At 34.8% G+C, this 11,026-nt stretch overlaps 1 pseudogene; it reads right to left on the reverse strand.

The window, feature by feature from the left end:
- Positions 1-907: 907 nt before the first annotated feature.
- On the reverse strand, positions 908-9,605 carry LOC120282788 (annotated as a pseudogene).
- Positions 9,606-11,026: the final 1,421 nt, after the last annotated feature.

Consider the following 11,026-nt stretch of genomic DNA (forward strand, 5'->3'; position numbering starts at 1 on the left):
TGGAGTTCAAAGAAACAAGAAATTGTTGCATTGTCCACAACCAAAGCCGAGTACATTGCAGCAACTTCGGCAGCATGTCAAATCGTCTGGCTTAGAAGGATTCTACAAGATTGTGGAGTGGTATTTGGGTATGCGACAAGGCTGTGGTGTGACAATCAATCTGCGATTGCTGTTGCTAGGAATCCGGCTCATCATGGGAGGACTAAGCACATTGATGTGCGTTTTCATTTCATTCGTGGACTTATCACTGATGGACAAGTCTCTGTGCATCATTGTTCTACTGATGACCAATTGGCTGACGTGTTCACAAAGCCTTTACCACCAGAGAGACATTGCGTGTTGAGAAGATCTATTGGAGTTACCACACTTCAATCACAGGGGGGTGTTGAAGGTCTAACTGAAGTGGATTCTGGTGCTCGGCATGGTGAGACATGACTGAGGTAGTTGGAGGCTTGATGAGTCACCGTTCATTCCAGTGTTCACGTGCAGGTATGGAGGATGCGTGAATACGAGGAAGGAAAGCATGGCACTATTCACTTGGGCTGTACTCCGTCAAGATGTAGCATGGGTGCCTTTACTTATGTATGGTGTAACTTGTTGACTGTTAAGTTAGTTTGTTTTGATAGATAAAAGGATATAATATTATCCTGATCTCTCATAGTTAGCAACCAACCAATGCTGGAGCATGGTTGCTTATCTTGTACCCAATCCGGTTCTAGATTGCGTCTCACCCAATGGGTGCTGTGTGTGATGTAATCCTGTCTCCACTATCTTTTTGATTTAAATAGTAATGAAGACTAGTGTGTGATTAGTTGGTAAAGCAAAGACCTGAACCCTCTTATTGCTGACCTTCTCATGACCTCGTTGAATGGAGAAACTCTCTCTCCTCACATTTTCACAAACACTTTCAGTGTAGCTTGGACATTTCATCAAACACTTTCATCTTCTCTTCTCCCAGTGCTGTATCATCACCAACAGAGCTTTGTTGGCCATTTAATGATCTCATTGTATTGTAGTTTTCCTCTAAATGACTATATGAACACAATTGCTTACCCAAAGCTGCAAGTCATGGGAAACAATGAGTTATGTTACATGGTACTGGCAGTCTTTCAACTTACTCAAAGTTCAAGGCAGCTACATGCCAACGGATGCATGGTTTTGCAATTATGTGAAAGAGGATTGATGTCACAAAGCTTTTTTTTTAAATTATTATTTTGCGTTATCGTTTAAATTGTTCCTTGTGTTTCATTGAAAATTCAATAGACCCTTGGTTTGAAAGAATTGCCATACTGTTGAGCTATTCCTCTCGTGGACTGAATCATTCACTTCATTATTAAGCTGTTCATTACAATAACGTAACAGTTTACTCATGTAGGGTTTTCTGGGAACTATTTTGAATTTGTTTTCCAAAATGTTCCTTTCACTTTGAATTTTCAAAAAATTAGAGGGATCAATTGGTACTTAACTCTTTTTCTCTCTGGCCAGCTTCTATTAATATTTGGAATTCTTGTTATCAATATTTTTAAGTCGATGATCTTTGATACTGGTATTTATTCATCTACATGTGAGGGATGAAACCAGGCAATTCCTCTCCTTGTGAAGAACAAGGCCACTGAAATTCTCTTTGGAGGTATTTCTGCCGAAAATGTCTATAAATGTTACATGGAGGAGAAGAATAATAAGGTTCTTCCTCATGCATGCGACAAAAAACCACAACTGAGTTGCAGTTTACAAACTGAAAATCAGAGAAACAGAAGAGCTATCAACTTTTAGCTAGTTTCTTTATTATTGACGTTGATGATTATTATTACTATTTCCATTAAAAATAACATAGATGATGAAACATTTAATGGTGGGATGCTTACATATTTACAGTAGCTCCCTTGGCATTATTGAGGAAAGTGACAAAGTTGTCAGTAGAAATAACAGCAAGGTAGTCACCTGCAAAGCTAGGAATAGAAAGTGGGGCAGGAGCAAGGCCGGGATTCCCCGGCCCAAAATTTCCAACGGGGGAGAAATCCCCACCCCGGTCACTTTCTCGGGGGGAATCCCCGCCTCGCCTAGAACTTTGATAAAAAAAAATGCTATATACAACTACCTCTTTTAAAGAAGTCAAGTTAACTCACATTTACCTAGGGATTAGCTATGGAATAAAACAAGATGGCTATGGTCCCGACCTAATTCCTGGGTAATGTTTAAGATCACGAATGTTACCTATGGAATCTAATCTCTTGGTAAATAAAAATCCTAAAAAATAAAAACACCCAGAGATTTGCTATGAACAAATAACAATGACTACTCTACTTAGTTATTGCCTGGGTTATTTTATAGATGCTCAATCATGCTTTGCTATTCCGTAGTTATTCCCTAGTTAATTACCAAGGGAAATAAATTATTGGTTAATTTCCATTAGTAATTAATAGTTTCCTGTGTATTCCTGTTAAATATGAAAGTTATATTTACTAGAACATTATTAATAAAATATCACAAATATTTAAAAATAAACAAATATTTGATGATTTTATATATAAAAATATTATATTCATTTCGAAATATTGTTTAATAAAGACAATAAAAATAAATAATAAATTTTTATTGGTGGGGAGAGCTCTCTCCTCCTTCTCCCTGTCCCGCTAGATGAGGAGGGATTTTTCCCCGCTCCCCACCCCGCGGGGGGAACATTTCAGGGAATTCCCTCTCCGACAGGGTAGGCCTCCACCGGGAGCTGGGATTCTTGTCACACTTCCATTCATATTCAAAGCTGACACTGCCGTTCATTTCACTGTAAGTGAGGGGAAGTCAAGAAGTGAGAAAAGTGCTACTTCCCTAAAGTAGGGAGAGGTGATATCACTTCCAGGACTTATGTGTTCATTTGTCAGAAAGTGATAATAGAACCGAAGAATTTAGGTGTTTGATGAAGTTATATGAGTTAAAAAAAAAATTTAGAAGTGAAAAGAAGTTAGTTTTTATGGATTGACTCATTTCCCCCCACTTCAGTAAAAAAATTACTAAAGTGGGTTTAGTTCAAAATCCACTTCAGTCAGAAAAGGGAGAAGTGCCACTTCCCCCACTTCAGCACAAATGAACATCAGAAGTCGGAGAAATCATACCACTTCCCTCACTTCCCCCCACTTTCCCTGAAATGAACGCCCCTAAGTTGAATATGCTGACTGCACTCTTCCTTTGTTGTGGTAATTGAATACTTATACAGCAACTCCATTATGTTCTCAAATGATGCAAATTTCATCATTGTACGCATCTGCATGTAAGATATTAACATTAACATTTACATTCATTGCTATTTAATAAAGTAGGAAGAATATGAGGAAGAAAGTGACTTAGAAGGGATCTGGTGTCTCCAAAGTAGAACTAATCATTTGTACAGTCTGTGAGTTTAAAATTCAACATAATTAGATCTAGACTTCAATGTATAAGTTTGGGTTTTTAATTGTATTAGCTGAAGCTATCTTTTGAGTTAAATCGGCCATTGGTAGAGCATTAGAGCATGTAATAATCTAATATCGATTAATTAGAAAAATATGAATTTGAATATACAAATTTAGGTTTTTTATACTATTAACTTGAGCTTTTGGTTGAATCAACATCAAAGGGATGCATTAGATTATCTAATAGTCTAACATCGACTAATTACAAATTTTGAATAAATAAATCTAAGTTTTTCATTTTATTTGCTTAAGTATTTGGTTTAAATTGAATGCCTACAATATGTTTGGCGGTTTAAAACTTAAACTTAAATCTTTTAAAAAATAATAATAATAAAATAAAAGGTAAATAAAGTAATAGCTAAAAAAAGTGGAAGAAAAAATTAATATATATTTTAATATGTTGATCTGTTGCCACTGGGTCCCTAGTGTAGGGTGTTTGTGTCATTGTTGAGAAGACATATTTGAATCTCAACTCACACAAGAAAAAAGTACAAGTGTGCACACCCCTAACTTACGTAATTTGTTTATGTTTGGTCAAAAAATAAAAAAAAAGGAAAGAAAGAAAACAAATACATACCTTGAAAGACCTTCAGTTCTAAGAATCTTTGGCAAGCCTTCACTCAAACCTTTAGCAAAACTAGGGTTTGAGTCTGTACTCTGACTATAACAGCCTCCATTGGATACAGTGCAATATCAGCAATCGCCTCAGAGGTAAAAGAACCAGCAAGATAAATCAAAGTCTTGTATTTTGCTGCATTCTCAGGTCCAACAACGTCAAAATAGTACTTTTTGAAGTACTGATAGAAACCATATTTGAATGCCCCTTGAGCACTGTACCCTATCAAGGTTGGTGGCCATCCTTTGAAGAAACCTCTCAAACCTTGTTCTTACAAAACTACTTTGTATCTTGATGAGACACTCTTGTATTTCACTGGATCAATCTAAACAAAATTAATCTTACAAATGTCAGTGTTTGTGATGTTTGGAGTGATGGAACCGAGGAAATTTATGTAAGAACAATGAGAATGAAAATGAAAATGAAAATTACAACAAAGAGTTAGTATTTCATTTAAAAAATCCAGTGTTTGAATCTTTGGTTTATCCATATTTGAAAAAAGAAAAAGAATGTTGGTTTTTATTTTCACATTGAGGAATAGAATTCTTAGGTCTCCAGCAATATAATGATGTTATATTAAAAAAATATAAAAAATTTTCAAATTTCTTAATTAGTGATAGAAATTTAACACTAACAAAGAATGAAATCAATAACAATATAAGTGAGAGGATAATGAGGGTAAACGTTTAGAAGCTTAAAATTGTTTTTGAAGAGAAGAAGTTTCACCAAACTTTGATTTATTAACTATAATTAAATTTTCCTAATTAGTGATAGTGATAAGTTAATATTAAAATTCATGTTTTTCATGTTCTAACAAAAGTCTAATTGCAAGTTATCAAATGGCTACCTCAATTTTTTCCTCATTGAAATCATGATTTGTTAAATGTTGATTTATCTAGTCTTTCGAATTTTTAATAAATCAATGTAGAGGAATAAAATTTATATAGCTGGCCGCAAATAATTGATGCTAATGAGTCATGTGACTGTGTTTACTAACATATTAATAATTTTAAAATTAATTATTAAATAATTTATTTAAATAATTAAGTTCTATAAAAGAAGACCGTTAAAAGTAACTAATTTAAAGCTTGTGGTCTGCTAGATTGCCAGAAAGCCATTTTTCTATACAAAGATATATCAGCTAAAATACAAACAGATTTATGTCTTAGCAACTAAATTTTGTTACATTATTTTAAAATATAAATTCTTTAATAAATATTTAAAATCAAATATAAGAAAATTCTTCCACGTCCATGAGTCCAAGCCGTTCGCGGACTTGGGATAAAAACAAAAATAAAATAAAAAGGGTAGAAGATAGTTTAACTTTCTTTAATTTCTAGATTTAATTTTATAATTGTTTTTTTCTTTGTAATTACATATGGTTTCCTACAATATTTGTTTTCATTGGTAAAAATATCATATGATATTAGTCTATAAAATGTTCAAATTAAATTATATAAGGAGCATGAAAAAGAAGAGACAATTGCAAAAGAAAAAGGAGACATTTTTTGACAATAAAAGCTTGTAGAGACCTCAGGATTGACCACAGGAGAAAAGTAGACGGAAGACAGAGAAACGGACATTTTTTGAAGGATTTTTTAAAATAATATATTAAAAGTAAAGAATTTTTTTTAAAAAAACTGGTATAATCACCAAAATAGTCCCTGTACTTTTCTCTCTTCCTTTTTGGTCCCTCTACTCAGAAATGCTCCCGACTAGTCCCTCTACTTTTGAAAATGTGCCCTCTTAGTTAAAAATGCTTCCAATCAGTCCCTCTACTTTTAAAAATGTGCCCACTTAGAGGGACTAAGTGGGCATATTTCTAAAAGTAGAGGGACTGGTTGGGATCATTTTTAACTAAGTGGGCACATTTTCAAAAGTAGAGGGACTAATCGGGAGCATTTCTGAGTAGAGGGACCAAAAGAGAATAGAGAGAAAAGTAGAGGGACCAACTAGGGTATTATATCAAAAAAGCTAAACCATAACTGTAATTTATTTTTTAAAAAAAGTAAACTATACATATAAGAACATAGATGGACCAAAATAAAAGAATAGTTGACAAAACTTGAGTACAAATATCAAGAATAAATCTATTAATTGTAGATAGACTAAAGCTAAAATTAACAAAAATTTTATGGAGTTTCTTATAATTTAAAAAAAAACTCAAAATTATGCATACTATTTGTGAAATATTTATTTTCATATACAACTTTAAAATTGAGATTTACACATAATTACTCTGATCAACTATAAATTTGTACTCCAGTTTTTCTAGCGCAACATGCATTGTGACATGTTCATATGATAAATAAGGACTTACACGAGTAAACCGAAAGTGATATGAAAGACGCACGCACGTAAGAGTCTCATTTTTATTTGTTTATTATATTTGTTAGTTTTGCCAGTATGGTTTGTGGGTTTAGAGAACACTCAAACGTTTATAGAAATTTCACACAAACAAAAAAAAAGGGGACACATAAGATTGGTAACCTAGTTCGCGCGTCAAGTAGCCTACTTCTGAGGGGCAAGCCCGGAGATAAACAATCCACCAAAAGAGGTGATAAAACATGAGTACAAACACTTTGTCAATCACACTCACAAATAACGATCAGTACCCTTTCTAGATTGTCTAGTGCCCACACTTTTTCACACTCCGGTGTCACCCCCAATCTCAAAGCAAGGTAGCTTATATAGACGCCTCAACGTCCCAAATATAACCCATACCACTTTTAGAATGTCCACGGCTATTAACTTTGGAACCTTCCAAAATTAGCTGTTGCAACTCCTGTTGTAATACAACTTGCAACATGGCCTTGACAGGTGACTTGACTGAATTTTGGTTACATTGCGAAGTGACCTCAAGACCCATCAACCTCCTGGTCATGCTTAGTCCTAGTCAATGTAGCCAGATCTTTCGATCCGGACTACCGGTAACTAGCTTACCTCCTTAGTGTTTTACAACGCAGTCCCCTCGCAAGGGGCGCACGTCTTTGTGGATATTCACTAAACTTTCCAAACTTGATCTTCAATTCACCCAAGTTTAGCCTTCAAATCTTCATAAGAAAGATCTTCAATAAATCATGCCGATCATACCAACAATAGGCATATCTTCAATCATACATATTAAAGATCTACAAATCATACCTTTAATACCCTTTAATTATATCATTGATAGGTATTTCTTCAATTAAACTCCATCCATATTTAGTCTCCAATCAAATCTCTCTAAATATGGTCTTGATAAAATCTTGCCTTCAAGTTGTAACACAAACCAAAAATAGCTCCAGCAAGATCTCTTAATATATTTGCCTCCAAGCCAAGACTCCTTGCCATGTCATTATTTATGCCACGCACAAAGGTTGCCACGTCACCTTGTCTTAATATATTTGTCTCCAAGCCAAGACTCCTTGCCATGTCATTATTTATGCCAGGTCACAAAGGTTGCCACGTCACCATGCCTTCAAGTTGTAACACATACCAAAAATAGCTCCACCAAGATCTCTTAATATATTTGTCTCCAAGCCAAGAATCCTTGCCAAGTCATTATTTATGCCACGTCACAAAGGTTGCCATGTCACCTTGTCTTAATATATTTGTCTCCAAGCAAAGACTTCTTGCCATGTTATTTATTTATGCCACATCACAAAGGTTACCACGTCACCGTGCCTTCAAGTTGTAACACATACCAAAAACAGCTCCACCAAGATCCCTTAATATATTTGTCTCAAGCCAAAACTCCTTGCTATGTCATTGTTTATGCCACGTCACAAAGGTTGCCACGTCACCTTGTCTTAGTTTCAAATCATGGCAATTAAAGTGCATTTGTACTAACAGTCTCCTTCTTTGGCATAATTTGACACAACTGATTCTGCACTTAGACTGACTTATGTTACAACTTCTAGTTACAACATTGACTAGGACACAAACTAGACTGACACTATTACAACATCTAGTTACAACATCACTGGAGAATAGAAAACATGACTGACACAAGACATCAACTAGTTGCTTACAAAGTTTTGAAAAAAATATTACATACCGCAACTAGTGAGACAAATATGATTAAGTATAACGAACTGATGAACATAAAATTTGTCCAAACCAATAAGACCAAATAGCAAAGGAACAACCAATCCAAAAACTTAAATAGAAAAAAAAGAAATCAGTCTGGTGCTAGCAAGTTTCTCCCCCTTTGTGACAAAATTGATGCCAAAGTCTTTACTGGTTGTTGCAAGTCATGTTACAACTGCTTCTGCAACTCCCATTATCTTCAGGACTCTTGGCCATTAGCTCCCCTTGTCTTTAGATCTCCTTCTTGCCGCTATAAATGATATTGATATACTATAGCAGATGCAGGTCATTTGCAGTCCCCAATAGTGATAAAAGTTGGCAGAGGCCAATCTCGCCCCTTAGCTTTTCGTATCTTGTAGCATCAAGGGGTTTAGTAAAGATATCCACCAGTTGCTTCTCCATTGCCATATAATCCATAACAACTGTTTTGTTCTCTACCAAATCTCGTATAAAGTGATGTCGAAGATCAATATGTTTGGTACGAGAATATTGGACTGGATTCTTGGAGATATCAATTGCACTTTTGTTGTCACAAAATATAGTCAACAAACCTTGTTGTAGCCCATAATCTTCAAACATTTGCTTCATCCATAACAATTGTGTGAACAACTTCCTGCAGTTATGTACTCAGCCTCTATAGTTGAGAGTGAAATAGAACTTTGCTTCTTATTGTACCGTGTGACCAAGTTGTTACCAAGATAAAAACATTCTCCTGAGGTGCTCTTTCCATCATCAATATTTCCTACCCAATCTTCATCACTATAACCTGTAAGATGTGAGTTAGAGTCTTTTAAATACCAAATTCCATATTCAGTAGCAACATTAACATATCTGATGATACGTTTAATAGCTTTCAAATGAGATTCCTTTGGTGTGAGATAGAGCAAACTTTCAATCATGCTTTTGTAAAGACTTGGATCCACATATTTTCCATGCTCTTCTTTTGTCAACTTCTAATTTGCACTCATGGGTGTTCTTATATGTCTAGCCTTTTCCAAGACAAATCTTTTCACCAAGTTCTCTGCATACTTGGTTTGAGAAATGAAAATTCCTTCTTTGCTTTGTTTGACTTGGAAACCCAAAAAGTAGTTTAGTTCACCTACCATGCTCATGTCAAACTCTTCTTGCATTAGATGAACAAACTCATCCACTTGCTTTTTCGATGTTAAACCAAATATGATATCATCAACATAGATTTGTGCCACCATAAGATCTGACTTGGACTTCTTGATGAATAGGGTTTTGTCTGCTCCCCCTCTTTGGTAGCCCTTCTTAAGTAGAAATTTTGTAATCATTTCATACCAAGCTCTAGGAGCTTGCTTCAAGCCATAGAGAGCCTTTTTCAATTTGAACACATGATCTGAATGTTGAGGATCTTCAAATCCTTTTGGTTGCTCCACAAATACTTCTTCAGTTAGAACTCGATTAAGAAAAGCACTCTTATCATCCATTTGATGTAGCTTGAACCCCATACAACATGCTACTACTAACAATAATCTGATGGATTCTAGGAGTGCAGCTAGTGCAAATGTATCATCAAAGTCAACTCTTTCAACTTAAGTATATCCTTGAGCCACTAATCTTGTTTTTCTGACCCACATCTTCTTGGTTTCTTTCTTCTTTTCTCTGGTATATGGTATCTGCCTGACATTTTTGTCTTCTTTCAAGTCTTTCTTCATCTTCCAATATCTTGGATGAATGTGTCCTTTGACCCCACAATAATGACATGTTGGAATCCACTTCTTTGTTTTTCCAAATACTCTACCATTCTTTATGTCTTCTTTCAGTTGATAACACTTAGGTCTTATATGGCCTTTTCTTCCACAATGAAAGCATATGGGGACTTGTCTTCTATGTCTTCTATTAACCTTGTTATGCTTCACTTCTTTATATTCTTGAGCATTTAATATAATACAACCTATTTCAACTTTGCCTTTCTTGACTCATAATGTCTCTTTTACAGTCTTAATATTATGTTGAGTTATACTTGTTTTAAAAGATATCTCATAAATTTTGGCTTTTTCTTTGTTCATGTAGTTTATGGTCTTTTTCCATCATCGTTTAACTTTCTTGACATTCTTTCAACTCTTTTGCAAGACTTTCATTTTGTATGAACATTTTATCAAGTTTATTTAGCATGAGTCCATACCCATGAAGAAGATCATTTTCAATAACCTCTTCACAATCACTTTCTCCAAGTGTTGCTATTGAGGATGTAACTAGACTTGCAAAAGCATTGAAATTTCTAAAAACTTCAGCTTTTTTTATCACACTGGTAAAGCAGTATGATTGTTGATTACATCTTCTGCTTTGTCTTCTTCCTGAATTTTTCTAAAATACCTGCACAATTCCTTGGTCAGAAAGGAAATTTCATCGTCCTCTTTTTTGTCTTCAAATACAACAGTTTGTTGCAACTCTTTCAGCCTTGTTGCTTCAGCTTTAGAGTTATATCTTCTTCTCTTCTGCCTGGATTCAGATTCATCTAATAGGCTTGTAGGGATCCCATCAACTCATCAAGTCTCATAGTTCTGATGCCCCTTGCTTCGTCTATCGCAGCAACTTTAGCATCATAATATTTTATCATAATATTTCTTACCAAGTTGAAATGCTTGATTTAATATATCCATCAATTTTCTGTTGAATATGGTGATAGTCTCTTCTTCTCTCCTCTTTAGATTCTCAAATCCAGTTAACAACATTTGGAGCTTGGAGATTTTTACCTAATTTGTACCTTTATGAATTCTTTGTAGAATGTCCCTAGCATTCTTGGCGCATTCATATGTTGCAACATACTTGAATTGGTTCTCATCTACTCCTCCAAAAATAGCAATGAGTGCTTTCCCATTGGCATTTGCTTTAAGCATATTTCCGGAACTCCATTTGTTCTTCACCT

The sequence above is a fragment of the Dioscorea cayenensis genome, chromosome 18 (genome assembly GCF_009730915.1).
Source record: "Dioscorea cayenensis subsp. rotundata cultivar TDr96_F1 chromosome 18, TDr96_F1_v2_PseudoChromosome.rev07_lg8_w22 25.fasta, whole genome shotgun sequence".
Classification (NCBI taxonomy): domain Eukaryota; kingdom Viridiplantae; phylum Streptophyta; class Magnoliopsida; order Dioscoreales; family Dioscoreaceae; genus Dioscorea; species Dioscorea cayenensis.